At 41.6% G+C, this 19,077-nt stretch overlaps 1 pseudogene; it reads right to left on the bottom strand.

Annotated features, from left to right (window-relative positions):
• Nucleotides 1-17,063: 17,063 nt before the first annotated feature.
• On the bottom strand, nt 17,064-17,996 carry LOC100413168 (glyceraldehyde-3-phosphate dehydrogenase pseudogene; annotated as a pseudogene).
• Nucleotides 17,997-19,077: the final 1,081 nt, after the last annotated feature.

Consider the following 19,077-nt stretch of genomic DNA (forward strand, 5'->3'; position numbering starts at 1 on the left):
GATTATGGTGTTAAACTGACCCCTCAAAGTTAGGACTCTTTGTAAATTAGAATGGCCTTCTTTCAATGTGAGGTGGCCCGCTGAAGGGACAGTAGCTTGTGAGGTGACTGGTTATGTGTATAAAGTAGTAACCAGGATTGGAAGACAACCTGGGCATCCTGATCAATTTCCATATATTAACTCTTGGTTGAATGTGGTTCTAAGGTGCACCAAGTGGCTACAGCCCTGTCTGGCAATACATTGTGAGACTCTAGTAGCTAGAGCAGAAAGAACCAAGAGCAGCAAGGAGACTGCAGTGCCTACCATCCAGATAGTGGAAAAGGAAGAGCAGGAAAACCAAGAAAAACCAGTTCTACAGGCCCTTCTGGAGGAAAGAGAATGCCCACCCCCTTATGTACCCATATATCCATCCCTATGTAGCCTAAGGCAAGGTGAAGTGCAAGCAGCAAGAGAAGCAGGCTCAGATAGAAGTGAGACTCTAGTGCCACCCCTTGGGGGAGAACAGAAATACACACCCATAGAAGTCAAGGGGGAGGGGGAAAGGGATGACTCCCCCAGCTGACTCTGTTCCGGCCACACCCAAGCCTTATGGATGCCTCTCCATGAGACTAGTCACAAATTTACCAGGATGCCAAAGGCCAGGTCAGAGGGGAGAAAGGCTCTTTGCCTATCAGGCTTTCCCCACCAGCAACATCCTGAATTGGAAACAACACGCTCCCTCTTACACCAAGAAGCCCCAGGCCTTCATGGACTTCATGCAGTCTTTTTAACCCACAACCCCACGTGGACAGACTGACAACAACTTTTGTTAACATTGCTTAACACAGAGGAGTAGCAGAGGGTGACCGAAGCAGCCCTCTGGTGGCTACAGGGAAATGCCCCAGCAGGCACAAATGATGTCCAACAATATGCAGAGACCCAATATCCAGTGACAGACCCCTGATGGAACCTCAATGGGGTGGAAGGGATACAATACCTACAAGAATATCCAGAGGCACTCGTAAACGGAATAAAGGCAGGAAGAAAAAAAGCAATGAATACGGGAAGATTTCAGAGATTGGCCAGAAGGCTAATGAAAGCCCAAGTGAGTTTTATGAGAAACTCTGTGAGGCATACCGACTTTACACCCCATTTGATCCAGAGGCCCCTGAAAATCAGTGCATGGCAAATGCAGCTTTTGGCGAGTGCAGGGTGACATGAGATGGAGACTTCAGAAATTGGAAGTCTTTGAAGGCATGAATGCCACTCAACTCATACATGTGGCCCACAAAGTGTTCATTAACCGAGAGGAAGAGGCGAAGAAGGAAGCAGGGCAAGTCAGGAGAGAGAAGGCTGATCTACTAGCAGCTGCCTTAGTTAAGATAGAGTCAGAAACCCTGAGGGGATGTGGATGTAGGCATGGTCATGAACAAGGGAGAGGTTTGGCTCAGGAGGATTTTGAGACTCAGCCAAGGCTAGAAAAGGAGTAGCGTGCATGGTGCAAAAAGAAAGGACATTGGTAATCTGAATGCCCAGAAAGGGATGTGGGTAACAGCTATGAAGCTCAAAGACACAGAATCAAGGGGTGAGTCACCATGCCCCAGATGATCAGAATGCCAACCTAATCAGTCTGGAAGAAGCTGAGGGCTATGAAGACTGAGACAGACCAGATTTCATTTCTTTAGGTCCCCAGGAGCCTATGGTCAGAATGGAGGTAGGGGCCTGGAGATAGATTTTATGGTAGATACAGGTGCTGAGCATTCAGTAGTAACTCGACCAATTGGACCATTATCTAAAACATATGCAACTGTAGTTGGAGCTATTGGTGTGTCAGAAAAAAAGATCCTTCTGTCAGTCAAGGAGGTACGTTATCACAGGATGAGAAGTCTAACATGAGTTTTTATACCTCCCGCATTGCTTGTTCCAATTCCTAGGGAGAGATTTGCTCCAAAAACTGCAGGTGCAAATTTCCTTCAGACAAGAAGAGAATATGACTTTAGACTTCCTTTGGCCAAAAGCATTGGTGCTAGCCCTAACTGCCACAGGCTGAAGAGTGGAGGCTGCACACAAAAATGCTGCAGGTACCAAACTGCCCCTTGTCCTCAGAGGAAGAAACCATATTGGCTAGACAAGTAAAAGAAATCGCAGAGGTCTGGGCTGAGGAAACCCCCCTGGATTAGCTGTAAACCATGCTCCAATTGTAGTAGAATGAAAACCAGGTGCCACCTCTGTCCAGCTTCGCCAATACCCCCTGCCTCGGGAAGCGGTAACTGGTGTGTGGAAACACACCCATTGACTTCAGAACCATGGTGTCTTAGTGCCATGTCAATTACCCTGGAATACTCTGCACTAGCTGGTGTGAAAACCAACAGAAAAGACTCACATCACAGGAGTATATGACTACAGACCAGTGCAGGAGTTGCAAGCTGTAAATGGGGCTACAGTCACTATTCATTCAGTAGTGCCGAACCCCCATACAGTTATTCCAGCAAGTGTGGCCTGGTTTACTGTTCTAGACCTAAAAGATGCCTTCTTCTGCCTCTTCCTAGCACCAATAAGCCAACCACTATTTGCCTTTCAATGGGGCAGTTCTCAGTTCAGTTGGACCAGACTTCCACAGGGATTTAAGAACTCTCCCACAATCTTTGGAGAGGCATTAGCAACAGACCTGAAAGCTTACTCTCCCCCACAACAAAGACTGTGCCCTACTGCAGTATGTTGATGATATTCTTTCAGCGGCCCTGATGCTAGAAGATGGTCACCAAGGGACACAGTTTGCTCCACCTGTTGTGGAAGGCAGGACACAAAGCATCAAGAAAGAAAGCTCTAGCTTGCCTGAGAAGTGTGGGATACTTAGGTTTTGCCATAAGCCAAGGGAAATGAAGCCTAGGTTCAGCCTGAAAAAAGGCTGTTTGTAACCTTCCAACCCTGACCTGCAGGTCTCACATAAGAGAGTTCTTGGGGGCAGCAGGCCTCTGCCACATCTGGATCCCAAATTTCTCACTCAGAGCAAAGCCTTATATGAGGCTACAGAAGGGGAGGGAAAGGAACCTTTTCTATGGGGAACTTAACAGGAACAGGCATTGAAACAGGTTAAGAAAGCCCTAATGGAGGTCCCAGCTCTAGGACTACCAGACATAGCCAAGCCTTTCTTCCTGTACATTCACGAATGAAAAGGAATGGCTATTGGGTCTTAACCCAGGTGCTAGGATCATGGCACCACCCGGTGGCCTAATTATTCAAACAATTAGATGCAGTAGCACAAGGATGGTCCCCCTGCCTTAAGGCATTTACTGCCACAGCCATATTGGCATAGGAAGCAGATAAATTCACTTTAAGGCAACATTTCATTGTGCAGGTGCCACACATCGTCCTAACTCTGATGGATCAGGAGGACATCATTGGTTGTCAAATCCAAGAATTACTCGATACCAAGAACTTTTGGGTGAAAACCCTCACATAATTTTAGAAACTGTGAATACCGTTAACCCAGCCACTCTGCTCACCACAGAACCAGGAGCCCCACTCCACAACTGCATAGAAACAGTAGGTGAAGTATTCTTGAGCCAGAGGGACCTTACAGATTGCCCCCTCCAGGAACCAGACATAGAATACTTCGCTGATGGAAGCAGTTTCATATCAGGAGGGACCCGACAAGCTGGCTATGCAGTGGTAACCCTAGAATTAGTGGTAGAAGCCCACTGCTTGCCAACAGGGACATGAGCCCTGAAAGCAGAACAAGGAGGCTTAACAAGAGCATTATTACTGGCTAAAGACAAAAGAGCCAATATGTACACCGATTCCAAATCTGCATTTGTTGCCTTACATGTACATGGATCTATGTATAAAGAAAGGGGGTTCTGGCTGGGCACGGTGGCTCAAGCCTGTAATCCCAGCACTTTGGGAGGCCGAGGCGGGTGGATCACGAGGTCAAGAGATCGAGACCATCCTGGTCAACATGGTGAAACCCCGTCTCTACTAAAAATACATAAAATTAGTTGGGCATGGTGGCGCATGCCTGTAATCCCAGCTACTCAGGAGGCTGAGGCAGGAGAATTGCCTGAACCCAGGAGGTGGAGATCGCGGTGAGCCGAGATCTTGCCATTGCACTCCAGCCTGGGTAATAAGAGTGAAACTCCGTCTAAAAAAAAAAAAGAAAGGGGGTTCTTAACAGCTCCAGGAACAAACATAAAGTATCCTGAAGAAATTTTACAACTCCTAGATGCAGTATTCACACCAAAAGAAACAGCTGTTATGCACTGTAAGGGCCACCAAAAAGCAGGAATACCAGAAGCTAAAGGGAATAGGAAAGCAGACAGAGAGGCCAAGCAGGCAGCAATGACCACCCCACCATCCCACACAGAAGCTAGAAAGGTGGCCTGTGCATGACCCTCCTCCAAGAGGCACTGTGTTCAGAAGCACCAAATTATTCCCAAATGAGAAGGCCTGGTTTGCTCAAGAAACTGGAAACTATACTAAGGAAGGATGGTGGAAATTCTTAGATGGGAGATTAGCTATTCCCAAAATAATGGGCCCCAAGTTTGTAAAACAGTTCCACCAAGGAACACATATGGGAAAGACAGTGCCAGAAACCTTGCTAGGTCAGCACTTCTATGTGCCGCACCCCACTGCTGTTACTTGAGCTGTTTGTGAACAACACTTAACCTGTGCCCAAGCAACCCGCGGCAGGGGTCAACTTGGCCCTCCAGGAATTCAAGAAGTGGGAGCTGCACCTCGTGAGAATTTACTTGTAGGCTTTACCGAGCTGCCCTGGGCAGGAGGCTACTGGTATATGCTAGTGTTTGTACCTACTCAGGATGGGTTGAGGCATTCCCCACCCAGGCAGAAAAGGTGCGAGACGTAACTAGAATATTACTGAAAGACATTATTCCCAGATTTGGGCTAACTTCAAATCTAGGATCAGGAAATGGCCCAGCATTTGGAGCAGAGATTGTCCAAGACCTAACATGGCTGCTAAAAATAAAGTGGAAAGTGCATACCGCCTACCACCCGCAGAGCTCAGGACAAGTAGAACGCATGAATCAAACACTCAAGCAGCTGTTAAAGAAATTTTGTTAAGAGACCATCTGCAGTGGGATCAGGTTTTGCCCATGATCCTCTTCTGAGTCAGGTATACTCCCACAAAACAGACTGGATATTCACCGTATAAAATTTTGTTTGGCCAGCCACGCCCAATCATAACTCAAATGAAGGAGACCTTAGAGAGTTAGGAGAATTAGTCTTAAGGAAACAAATGCAAGCCTTAGGCGTGACTATGCAAGAAGTAGAAAACTGGGTGCAGGAAAGAATCCCTAAGTCTAACAGACCCTGTCTTCCCCTTTAAGCCTGGAGATTCAGTCTGGGTTAAGAAATGGAACCCAGCCACTTTAGGGCCTACTTGGGATGGGCCCCACACTGTAGTTTTGTCCACTCCAACTGCTGTTAAGGTTGCAAGCATCGAACCATGGATCCATCACAGCCACTTGAAATCGGCAGCCCAGGAGAAGTGGACCAGTAAACAGGATCCCGAGCACCCAACTAGGCTGCTCCTGCCACAAGACCAACTTGCCAGCAGAGACGACAGCCCTGCTCTAGTCACACAACTGGAAGCTGACTAGTCTACGCATGGCTGAAGCTTGAGGAGTCACCAACAGTAAATGTGGATAAAAATTTTAAGTTTAATTGAGGTCTTAGTACTGTTAACTGTTCTATTGCTATGCTGCCATTTTTGCCAGTCCCTCTGTCCAAGGAGAGACTTATTCTGCCCTTGCTGGATATAAGGATGCTATCTTTTGCTTTGCTGATGCTAATTCCTGTATCTGTACAGAAGGAAGAACGATCCACAGAAGGATGTCCACACTGCATCTATACTACTTGGATAGGGAATGCAGTCATTAAGACTCTGTTGTACCAGACATATTATGAACGTACGAGAACCTACCTAGGAACTTGTACTTAAACCAGACAACCTATTCAGTTTGTGACCCAGGGAATAACCAACTTCATATATGTTATCCCCAAGTCCACACCTGGGACCTGGTTTGAGGTTCATATTGGGTCAAAAGAACGGTATCTCCTAAACCAAGCCAAGGTCTCTCCCTCCCATAGGGGAGTCATCTACTTATACTTTAATGTTTGTCAGTTAACACCAGTGAGCTCCATTTTTCCCATAATCAACAGTTCTGCAGAATACTATAATGGCTTTCACAAAGATGGCTGTGCATCCCCAGCTTGTTTCACCAATGCTCTGGTAAGAACTCACTGGAACTGCATGACATGGTCCACCAACCAGCAATTATGGGGGCCAATCATGCTTGCCAATATACTGGTAGATACGATTGTAAGGTAAGCACCTGCAATCCTGCAAATCTCACTATCTTAAAGCCAGATCTGCCCATGTGGACTGCTACAGGTCTAAAAGCACCACTAGGAGTACAAATTAGCAGTGAAGTAACAGTTCCATGAGTCTATCTATATATTATCAAAAGAGAAACTCGGTTCCAACTGGCTCAGCAACAGTTCTGAGTTTTCAAATCATTTTATAAAAATAATAACCAGGAAATAGCTGAACCCCCTCCTGTAGCCAATAACCTGTTTGCTCAACAGACTGAAAATACAGCCAGCAATCTAGGCGTCTCCTCCTGTTATGTTTGTGGAGGAACTAATATGGGAGATCAATGGCCATGTAAAGCAAAGAAGTTAATGCCAGAAGATAACTTTACGCTAACCCTCACCTCCTCCAAGCCAATGCTCAAATGCTTGAGCATTTGGCTCTTAACACCTATCACTGGGAGGCACTGCATTGCCCACTGGGGAAGAATCTTCACTAACCCAGTAGGATAATTGATTTGTCTAGGACTGCAATATTGTATATGAAACAACAGGAAAAACTCTATGGCAGGGAAAAATAAACAAGATGAATATACCACCAGGTTGCCACACTACAACCCATTTTTTTTGCTTCCCTTCTTTAAACCATTCCTGGTACCAACTTGTGGGTACCAACAGCTGGCAAGCACCCTCTGTTCTCTACCAGATTTGTGGGCCACAAGCCTATCGGCTGTTACCTACCAATTGGTTGGGGGCCTGCGTACTGGGGTCAATCAGACCATCCTTCTTTTTACTCCCACTGGGCCAGCTACTTGGGCACAAGATGGGTCATGGAGTTACCGTATCCCTATTTACATGCTTAACCACATCATAAGGCTGCAAGCGGTACTTGAAATTATTACTAATGAAACAGCAAATGCTCTAGATCTGTTGGTACAGCAATCCACAAAAGTTATAAATGCTATTTACCAGAATAGGCTAGCTTTAGACTATCTCCTTGCCCAGGAAGGAGGAGTATGTGGACAGTTCAACTTAACTAACTGCTACCTGGAAATTGATAATAATGGAAAGATATCATGGAGATCACTGCCTGTGAAAGTTAGCTCATGTCCCAGTTCAAACTTGGAAATCTGGATGGTCTCCAGAGTCTCCTCTCTTCAGAGGTTGGTTAACCTCCTTTGGCAGGTTGAAGACTTTAATTGGAGGATTTGTGCTCATTCTAGGTATTTGCATAGTACTTCCATGTCTCCTGCCTCTTCAATTTAGAAGCATACAGTCATCCATAGAAAGAGTGGTGGCCAAACATACTACCACCAAATGATGGCCCTGACTACCTATTAACCCATGCCTCAAGAAGAAAAATCGCACTCCGTGATGAACCACCCGAGAACAGTGATTTCATTAGGCTTATGTAAATCTTTCCTTAAGCTTAAAATTAGATCAAGAACTAGAATGACTGGCTAAATTGGATTAAACTGTTCTACAGCTATTAAGCTTATGAACACAGAGGAGCAAAGAACAAATGGTGTCTTTCCACTAGAGTGGACCACCAACCAAGATGACTTAGAGGTGTGCTAATGCAGAACTCTCCACGACCTGCTAATCAAGTCTACGGAAGGGCCACCTAGCCCTCCTCAACATCATGGTCATCATGTCGTCTGGTTTGGTCCCCAGTTGATGACTGGTTAGCTAAAGACAGGTAAGATTCCTCAAGGGAGGAACAACCTAAGAGAGGCACAGTTGCAAAGGGGCCATCAGGAGCCGAGATGAGCAAAAAGCTCCTAGTTCCAAACCTGATTAGATATGTCGAAACACAACCACCCCAGGAGCATATCCACCCTCTATTAGCCACCTTAGACCAGATATATAATAGCACCTCAACCTAAAGAAATGAAGTATGGTCTACCCAAGAACAGTAAGATATTCATTCTACCCAGGCATTCCCTCTTTTCCAAGTAAATAAAAGGATCATAATAGGCACATGATCACAAGTTGGCAAAGATACAAACCAAGATCAAAATTACTAATCTAGGTTGCATCTAACATGCTACTAGTAATACTTTCTAATTAAAGGTCACTTATAAGTAGTATCATGTTCTGTTATAGGTATTACTTATATAAAATGCACCGAAGGGAGGAATGAAGAGGGAAGAGAATAAAAATTAATAAAATCAATGTAATAGGAGATTGTAATAACTTTAGGTAGAGTCTTGGTTGTAAGGAAGCCCCCCCTCACTGGGGCCCAAGTTTAGGAGAATTATTAACCTCTCTGCAACCTATTAACCTTACCTATTCTCCACACTCTTTGTATGTTCCATAAATTCCTGTTTTCTTGCCCAGCAGCTCCAAGGTCATAGTGCAGATAAGCTCAAGTGGCAAACATGTTTTCCAAGATGTAAGACACATCATGAGACATGTCATGAGTTGATTAACTGTCTCTGTGTCTGCTCCTGAAAGCCCACTTCCTGCTTTGTGTTTTCGTGCCCTTATGAGAATAAAAGGACTCCTGCCTCCCATGTCAAGTGCTCAGCCATTTTGGATTCAAATCTGACATGAGCCAGTGTGCACCTAAAAATAAATATTTCTGCAACCTCAAAAGTCTCTTTAGTCTCTTAAATCCTGCAACAGAATACAAAACATGAATATGCTGGTCAAAGGAATGATTTACACAAATGGATGGCATGAGATTTTATTGTGTTACTCAGAAAAGTGTGTAATATAAAACTTATCAATTGTTTACTTCTGGAGTTTTCCATTTAATATTTCTTTCTTTTTTTTTTTTTTTTTTGAGACCGAGTTTCGCTCTTGTTACCCAGGCTGGAGTGCAATGGAGTGATCTTGGCTCACTGCAACCTCCGCCTCCTGGGTTTAGGCAATTCTCCTCCCTCAGCCTCCCAAGTAGCTGGGATTACAGGCATGCGCCACTGTGCCCAGCTAATTTTTTGTATTTTTAGTAGAGATGACGTTTCACCATGTTGACCTGGTCTCGATCTCTTGACCTCGTGATCCACCCGCCTCAGCCTCCCAAAGTGCTGGGATTACAGGTGTGAGCCACCGCACCCGGCCTCCATTTAATATTTCAAACCACAGTTGACCTTGGGTAACTGAAGCTGCAGAAGGCCAAAATATGGATATGGGTAACTTTTATCTAGTAAAGATTTTCAGCTCATGGGCTCTATGGTTTTTGTTGCAGCTAATCAACTCTGTTATTATAGCACAAAAGAAACACAGACAATATGTAAACAAATGAGTGTGACTAATTTGGCCTGAAATGGGCAAGATTTGACCTAGGCAAGAGTTGCTAGTCCTAACTTAGATAAATGGCACAAAATCTTTGAATGATTCTAATAACCAAAACTGACTCAGAAAAGAAGAATACCTGAATATCCTATATCAAAAAAGATCATTTAAATAAAGAAAAAGCACTTAACAAAATTAAACATTTTTACATCATAAAAACTCTCAGTGAACAAGCAATAGAAGGAAACTTCCTTAATCTGATAAAGCACACTTATGAAAAACAGGATTTATCCTAACTGTGAGGTAAGGTTATATTTAATGGTGAAAGGCTGAATGCTTTCCTTTTAAGATCTGGAACAAGGCAAGTATATTCATTTTCACCACTTCTCTTCAACATTGTACTGAGAATCCTAACTAGTGTAACAGAAAAAGAGAGAATGAAAGAAAGAGAGAGAGAAAGAGGGAGGGAATGAGGGAGGGAGAGAGGGAGAGAGGGAGGGAGGAGTGAAAGTCATACAGTTAGGAAAAGAAAGAAAGCTATCTTTCTTCATTGGTGACATATATTTAGAAAATCCTATGGAATCTTTAGAAATGTTACTAGAATGAATAACTAAATTTAGTGAAATCACAGGAGACAAGGCTAATATGCAAAAATTACTTATAGGTCTATAAAACAGCAACAATTAGAAATTGAGATCTCTAAAAATACCATTTATGATAGCATCAAAACATGAGATATTTATAAATAAAGTTAACATATGTAAGATCTCATTACTAAATACTAAAAAACATATCTAAAATATATTAAAGGAGACCTAAATAAATGCAGAGATGTACTATGTTCATGGATTGGAAGTCTCAATATTGTTTACATCTCAATTCTCTTCAAATTGATCTATAGATTCAAAGTAATACCAACCAAAATCCCTGGATTTTTTTTCTTTATAAGTTAACAAGGTGATACTAAACATATATACAAACCAAAGGAGCCAGGAGAGCCAAAACAATTTTGAACTAGGAAAACAAGGTTGGAAGTCTTACATTATAATGTAAAGACCTACTATAAAGTGACAGTAATCAAGACAGTATGGTATTGGTGTAAGAATAGACATGTAACAAAAAATATAGAAAGTCGGGCTGGGCGCAGTGGCTCACACCTGTAATCCCAGCACTTTGAGAGGCCGAGGCGGGTGGATCATGAGATCAAGAGATTGAAACCATCCTGGTCTACATGGTGAAACCCCGTCTCTACTAAAAATACAAAAAATTAGCTGGGCATGGTGGTGTGTGCCTGTAATCCCAGCTACTCAGGAGGCTGAGGCAGGAGAATTGCCTGAACCCAGGAGGCGGAGGTTGCGGTGAGCCGAGATTGCGCCATTGCACTCCAGCCTGGGTAACAAGAGTGAAACTCTGCCTAAAAAAAAAAAAAATATATATATATATATATATATATTACACATATATATACATACATACATACATACATACATATATCTCAAATGGACTCACACATATATGGTCAAATGATTCTTGAGAAAGGAAACAGTGTTAATCAATAGAGGAAAGAAGGGAATAGCTTGTTCATCTTTTGGTGTTGAATTATTTTAAAACTATATATTTACAAGTGTTTATATATGTACACACACAGTCATACTCTCTTCAAATTTGTCTGTTTTATATAAGAATTACTTTTCTGTAACAAAGCATAAGAACAAACATTTTGTAATGAACCTATTCTTTTTTTTTCTTTCAGGAATGGGCCTTTCTATTCTTTAAATTTTGAAGGAATCAACCAGTTTTTCTCATGTGTCTCTTCTCTTCCTCTACATCTCTTTCTACAGTGAGTTTGTAAGAAACAGGTAAGAGTTGCCAAGACAAGTCCTCACGCTATGATTGTTCACATTCAAAGCTTTTTAGAGAGGATAAATGTAACACGGGGGTATCTCAAAAGAAAACACATAGGAGAATGGACTACCCCGTTTCTTTCCCTAAACTGAGGAATTGTTTCTGAAAAAAAAAAATTCCTCCTACAGTCTCAAATGGTAATATAATTTCAAAAGTTGCTCAGAAGCTGTTGGTTTTAAATAGTAAAATGAAAAGTTAAAATTGTAAAATTGTAAACATCAGAAGTCTATCAGTATATACCTTTTATATTTGAACCTTGATATTAAATTATATAGGTATTCATTTTACTTGTCTCTTCCTTCCTTCTTTTGCTTTAAATGCAAGAGTGACAGAAAATTCTTACTCAACTAAAGACCATTTTTACATTCCAGCTTCTCTTGTGACCCTTCTTGCACCCATATTAGGAAACGAAATCTTGAAGTTCTTTGTAATGTTACATATTACTTCATGTATATACACATCATTTTTTAATTTCTAAACTATAAAACATAAATTTTTTGAATTGCTAGCCACTTACACTTACTTTTACAATTTGCCTCTTTATTCAGTCACATTGTCTGTCATTCCCTTTCTTTAATGTTTGGCAAAAATTTTCATAGATAAAATTTTTCCCAATATGATCAAGTCCTAGCATGTAAGAGTGCATACCCTTTTATATGCAGTATGCACTCTTACATGCTAGGACTTGAAATTCATTCAACATTGTATTTGTGAGATACATCTTTGTTGTTGCATGTAACAGTAGTTCCTTCATTTTGAAAAATGTGTAGTATATAATTGCAAGAAAAATGATCTTTAAATTTCCCATATTCCTAGAATTCTGATCAAACAATCTCAAGGCATTTTCCAATTTGAAGCTCAAATCAAGCATAATTCAAGGTCGTGAACATATTGAGATAATGATGACTTGGAAAATTTGCTGTGACCAAACCGCTGCTTTTGCTGCCTTCAAGCTCTGCGGCAATTTGCTTTACAAATTTCTCACCACTGTGGTTTTAGAGACCTTGGGGAAAACAGATTCCTCGGCATAAGGGGAGGACAGGATAGTAGCGGGAATGTGGAAGTAAAAGGTTCTACGCCCTTTAATTATAAGGGACTCAACACTGAGGTGGCACTTCTGACTCTTAGAACTTTGTTAAGAGCATTTCTACCTCCTAATGATCTTTTTGTTGATTCCTTGGTTTGTTTTACTAATGATGTATTATATTTACCTATTACAGCTTTTATACCATTTAAATTGTTTTTCTGATAATTTTATCCCAATTTACATCTGTCCTACTACGTGTCATGTTTTGATGTTCTTCCTTTTTTCATATATTAATATACTTTTTAATTAGAGATAAAATATTTACAGAAAAGTGCATAAAATATAAATGTACAAACTTTTACAAATTGAACTCACCATGTAACACAACACAGATTAAGAAATTGAATCTCACCTGCACACCCGAAGGCCCCTCTCATACCAGCTTTTAGTCACTATCCACTTTCTCTTCAAAGGTAATCACCTTTTTCACCACAGTGTAGTTTTCCCTTTTATATGCAGTATGCACTCTTACATGCTAGGACTTGAAATTCATTCAACATTGTATTTTGAGATTCATCTTTGTTGTTGCATGTAACAGTAGTTCCTTCATTTTGAAAAATGTGTAGTATATAATTTCAAGAAAAGTTAGCTGTCAGTCCTATAAGTGCTCATTTGAGGGTAATACATCTTTTGTTTCACACTGATTTTATGCCATTTTCTTTGTCTTTAATTTCAACCGTTTATTATATACATAGGGAGTTTTGTCTAGTTCTGTGGGTGATAGGTGTTACTTCTGAAATCTGAAACTTGATATCTTCAGTTTTGGAAGACTTCCTGTCATTGTCTCTTCAAATATTGCCTCTTTTATTTCTAGAGATTATTTTTTTTAGTTTTTTAGTTGATAGGTTTTTATTGGGGGACAATTCTCCATGACATTTCTATACAGTTTGTACATCTTTTCAAGGATGTTTGTATAGCAAACCACGATAGAAGTAGTGTTTCCTTCTAGGGTGGAGGGAAATTTTGTGTCATCAGCATCATAAAGATAATGTCTTCCTCTGAAATAAAGATGGGGCAGGCTTGCTAGAAGTCCCTCCTAAGATTGGGGATTTCCTAAGCTTGAGATTCCTCAGCAGTGACACAGATCTGTTATGTCCACAGACCCACTTCTGTCTCACTCCCCTGGGACTGGTGATGGAGAGTGGGTTACAGCAGAACTGAAGCCTTGAGTAATATCTTTGTCTCTGACACAGCAATCTGATGCTTTCTTTCAGCATCTGCAAAATTGTAGCAGCCTAACTTAGCTTGCAAGTAAGCTAAAATGTCAGAACCCTCAGAGTTCATGACAATTTTTGACTGATCTATATTTTAGTTCACTAATGCTCTCTTTATTGTGTCTAATCTGCTGTTAAATCTATCGAGATTTTAATTTGTTAGTGTTTTGTTCTGAAATATCCATATGATTCTTCTGTGTAGCTTCTACTTCTCTACTAGCATTCTGAATCTAATTCTTGATTTTTTTAAAAAAACCTAACTTTCCCAGGTATTTTAAAGCCCCTCTTAACTCCAGTATCTGAATTGCCTATGACTTTATTTATATTGTTTGATTTTTTCTTGTTTTTTGATGAGCTTATCTCTACATTTGCCTCATAATTTTTTGATTGAATGTTGGAATAGTATATGAAAAACTATAGAGATAATTTAAGGATGTGAGTGATGTTATCTTCTTTCAGAAATGATTTACTTCTGTTCCTGTAAGGCAGCTAGGCAGTGGCCTATCACTCCATTCCTATCAGGGGTTGGGGTGACTTGAGGCACGATTCTAGTCTTTATGAGGGCTGGTCTGTTTCTCAGTTTGCACATCTTCCTGATTGTAGTTTGTCAGGAGTCCCAGCAGGAAGCCTTGGGTGTCTATCTAGGCTAGCATATCTTGGAAAGCCCAAGACTCCAATTTTAATCTTCCCAAACTCCATGAATCTGCTGTAAGTTGTGTGCTTTTCAGCCTCTAGGTTGCAGTGTAGGCTGGAAGCAGACTACCACAGTCTGAATAGGGAGGGATGTTATTTGAGACTAGGTTTCAGCCTTTGTGAGGACAAAGACTATACATAGCTTTTGAGGGGACCAAAATGAAAGCTCAAGGTATTAAGGAGGACTCCTTATCTTTCTAGGCTTGAAAGACTGACCGAATTATTCCAGTTTAAAGCCCCAAATCCTGAGAAACCCCTCCGTCCCATGAAAACTGTCATCCTAGCTTTGAACTCTAATTTTTTAAAATCTCAATCTTGATTTCAGAAGGTTAAAAACTCCAATCAACTATTCAGTTTTTTTTACTGGTCATTGTAAATTAGCAAATATCTACGGGTTAAAAGGATACCATGTTCCCATATAAACCAGGCTTATTTCCATGGTCAGGCCTATAAGCTTGCTTTTCCTTTGCCTGACATGCTCTTCTATTAAATTTCTTAGAACTATCATCATTCGTGGCTCAGCTCAAGCATCATCTCCTAAGAACAAGTTATGTAAAGCAGCCCCATTCTCAGGGTACTTTCTGTCCCAAAGCTCCATTGTATGTTCTTTATAACTCCTCACTATCTCAAATTACTCACTTGTTAGATTACATTTTTATCATGTGTCTTATCCTCATCTAAGTATATACTCTGGGAAATAAACTCCATAAGAGCAAGGACCTTGTTTATCTAGTTTATTTCCATATACAAAGCATCTAGGACAGTACTAGAACTTAATAGGTGCTCAATAAATGCTTACTGAATAAAGAAACAAACAAATAAATCTTTTCTGCTGAGTTGCATTTTCCAAAGTTTCTCAAAACCTTATGGCTGCCTCACAGCAAGTTGCACCACAGTTGTTTTATAGGGCTCGTTTTCCCAATTGTTTTTACACTTAAACCAATGCTATGGTGGAATGTCCCTTCCAAAACTCATGTTGAAAATTTAATTGCCATGCGATAGCATTAAAAGGTAGGATCTTCGAGAGGTGATAAAGGTAATCCATTATCACCCCTGTGATTAATGTCATTATTACAGGCATGGGTTAGTTATCATTGGAAGTGAGTTTCTGATAAACAGGAGTTCTGCCCAATTTCTCTCTTGTGCAAGTGCTTCTCATTATGTGATGCCTTCTGCCATGTATGATGCAGAAAGAAGACCCTCACCACATGCAGCCTCTCATCCTTGGACTTCCCATCCTCCAGAGCTCTTCTGTATAAGTTACCCAGTCTGTGGTACTCTGTTATAGCAGAGAAAATGTACTAAAACAACCAGAGATCACACTGGAAGACCTAGAAGTTTAGCTTAAAATAATTTAAATTCTCTGAGAAATTCACAGCTTAACAGCCCATGAACATCTTCTTATGTCCTTCAGAAAGTTGTGCAGGAGTGGCTTTATATTAATGATCAGTCTGTCAAAGCAAAATGCAAGTGATGATGAGTCACTTTGTCGAGTGTGTGTACTAGTGCTGTGGACTGTTGATGAGCCCAAAGGAAGAGGTCATGCACAAGGGAGCTCACACTGTGACAAAGATTCTCATGAGCATTGTAACTCCTAGAGCTCCTAAGAGCCAGTAAGGTTCAAAAGGAAAATAAAGAAAACCAGAACTTGAGGCTGATATTGGAAGAATAATTATGCTGCTATTGTGATACTACTTACGAAGTACGTTTTCAAAAATAAATGACAAAATGCCTAAAACAACTTCCTTGGGATACATTACTCGGTAAGATGGAGAGTATCTTATCCATGGAGCAGTGATATGAGGAGCTGATGAAGGGAAAAATGTTTTTATTGCATGCTTACAGAAGCCAGGTTAAGAAAGTAAGATGTATAAATATAATTAAACAAACATCATAATCATAGCTATCATTTGTTGGGAGAACCAACAACCTTGGCGCCATCTTCAACACCTTTCTTCCTCTCCCACAAACCTTCTTCCTTCTAAAATCAAATATATCCACAATGTGACCATATCCCACCACCTCACTGTTGTATCCTGTTCCAAAGTATTATCACTTCTTGCCCAGATTATCATAGTAACCTTTAACTGATATAATCCATTTCTAAATTGCTTGAACATCTAATGATAGCTCAGCAAAAACTAGTATTTTTAAATGTGTTCACGAATAGTAAGGTCCATCAAACCGAAACAGCTGCTTTTCTAAGCCTTTGCAAAGTGGGGGAAACGCTATTTGGTGTGGAGGTGGGAAAGAGGCAAATGACAGCCAGTGGGCCCAATCTCACCTGTTTCCTATCTTTGTAAATAAAACTGTATTTTATTTGAAACACAACCATGTCTATTTATTATGTACTGCCTATGGCTGTTTGTGCTACAATGGTAGGGTTGAGTAATCCAAACAGAGATATATGACCATCAAAGCTTATTGTATTTACTATTTGACTTTTTTTTTTTTGGCTGAGCACAGGGGACTTTATTGATGGTACAGGACAAGGTGGGGCTCCCTAGGCTCCTCCCTCTTCAAGGGGTCTGCATGGAAACTGAAGAGGGGCAATTCGGTGTGGTGAGGGACTCAGTGTGGCAGGGACTCCCCAGCAGTGAGGACCTCTCTTCCTCTCGTGCTCTCACTGGGGCTGGTGGTCCAGGGGTCTTACTCCTTGGAGGCCATGTGGGACATGAGGTCCACTACCCTGTTGCTGTAGCCAAATTCATTGTCATACCAGGAAATGAGCTTGACAAAGTGGTCGTTGAGGGCAATGCCAGCCCCAGCATCGAAGGTGGAAGAATGGGTGTCGCTGTTGAAGTCAGAGGACACCACCTGGTGCTCAGTGTAGCCCAGGATGCCCTTGAGGGGGCCCCCCGATGCCTGCTTCACCACCTTCTTGATGTCATTATATTCGGCAGGTTTTTTCAGGCAGCAGGTCAGGTCCACCACTGACATATTGGCAGTGGGGACACGGAAGGCCATGCCAGTGAGCTTCCCATTCAGCTCAGGGATGACCTTGCCCATGGTCTTGGCAGCACCAGTAGAGGCAGGGATGATGTTCTGGAGAGCCCCATGGCCATCACGCCACAGTTTCCTGGAGGGGCCATCCACGGTCTTCTGGGGGGCAGTGATGGCATGGATGGTGGTCATGAGTCCTTCCACGATACCAAAGTTGTCATGGATGACATTGGCCAGGGGCGCTAAGCAGTGGTTGTGCAGGAGGCATTGCTGATGATCTTGAGGCTGTTGTCATACTTCTCATGGTTCATGCCCATCATGAACATGGGGGCATCAGCAGAGGGGGCAGATATGATGATCCTTTTTGCCCCCCCCCCCGCAAGTGAGTCCCAGCCTTCTCCATGGTGGTGAAGATGCCAGTGGACGCCACCACATACTCAGCGCCAGCATCGCCCCACTTGATTTTGGAGGGATCTTGCTCCTGGAAGATGGTGATGGGATTTCCATTGATGACAAGGTTCCCGTTCTCATCCTTGAACAGTGCCATGGAATTTGCCATGGGTAGAATCATACTGGAACATGTAGGCCATGTAGTTGAGGTCAATGAAGGGATCATTGATGGCGACGATATCCACTTTACCAGAGTTAAAAGCAGCCCTGGTGATCAGGCGCCCAATACGACCAAATCCGATGACTCAGACCCTCACCTTCCCCATGGTGTCTCAGGGATGTGGCTGGCGATGGGAGACAAGATACGGCTGTCTGTCGAACAGGAGGAGCAGAGAGACTACTATTTGACTTTTAAAGAAAAAACTTGCCAGTTCCTGAACTTAGGATATAGCTCATGATCTCGCATTACCATTAGAATAAATCATACCTTATTTATTTTCCTTAAGAATAGATCATACCATGTTTATTTTCCTTAAGTGTGGCTACTAAGTGTCTATATACGTTACTCTTAAACTTCCAGAAAATTTCTGTAAAGAAATTTTGTTAAAAGTCAAACCTAAACAAAGTTGCCTTCCTAACACAACCCTAATGTTTTCATGAAGTATAAAGCTCAGTTCCAATCATCTAGAAACCAGTGTTCTGTCCATTTAAGTAATTAAAGTCTTCAGTCCACCACCATTTAAAATTAGTGCTCTGGGCAAACCGCCACAAAGGCTCTATGTGGCTCCATTTTCTGTTGTTTTTCCTTGTTGGATTTGATTCTTTATTTCACTGAAATGGACAATTTTGGAAGAACGTTATTCCATTCTGAAAGCTTCCTTAAGGCATGTGTTTATTACATGGCATGAAATCCTGGAATTAATGGACTACCTATATTCCCAAGGCTTTAAATACCATATGTCAGGTATATATTCTTAAAGATTTGAACTTAAAGCATCCCTTCTGCTCACTTGACATCTGCATCTTCTATCTGTCCAAAACTAAAATCTCAATCTAACCCTTTCCCCTGCCCAGACCTGCTTACTTCAGCCATCTTTATCTAGTTATGGCAGCTTCATCCTTCTCATCTCTCAGGCTAAACAACTTGAATTCATCCTTTGTGCGAGGAAAAAGTCTAACAAACAGTCTGTGATGGTTAATACTGAGTATCAACTCGATTGAATTAAAGGATGCAAAGTATTGATCTTGGGTGTGTCTGTGAAGGTGTTGCCAAAGCAGATTAACAATCAGTGGGCT

This window comes from Callithrix jacchus, chromosome 4 (assembly GCF_049354715.1).
Source record: "Callithrix jacchus isolate 240 chromosome 4, calJac240_pri, whole genome shotgun sequence".
NCBI lineage: Eukaryota > Metazoa > Chordata > Mammalia > Primates > Cebidae > Callithrix > Callithrix jacchus.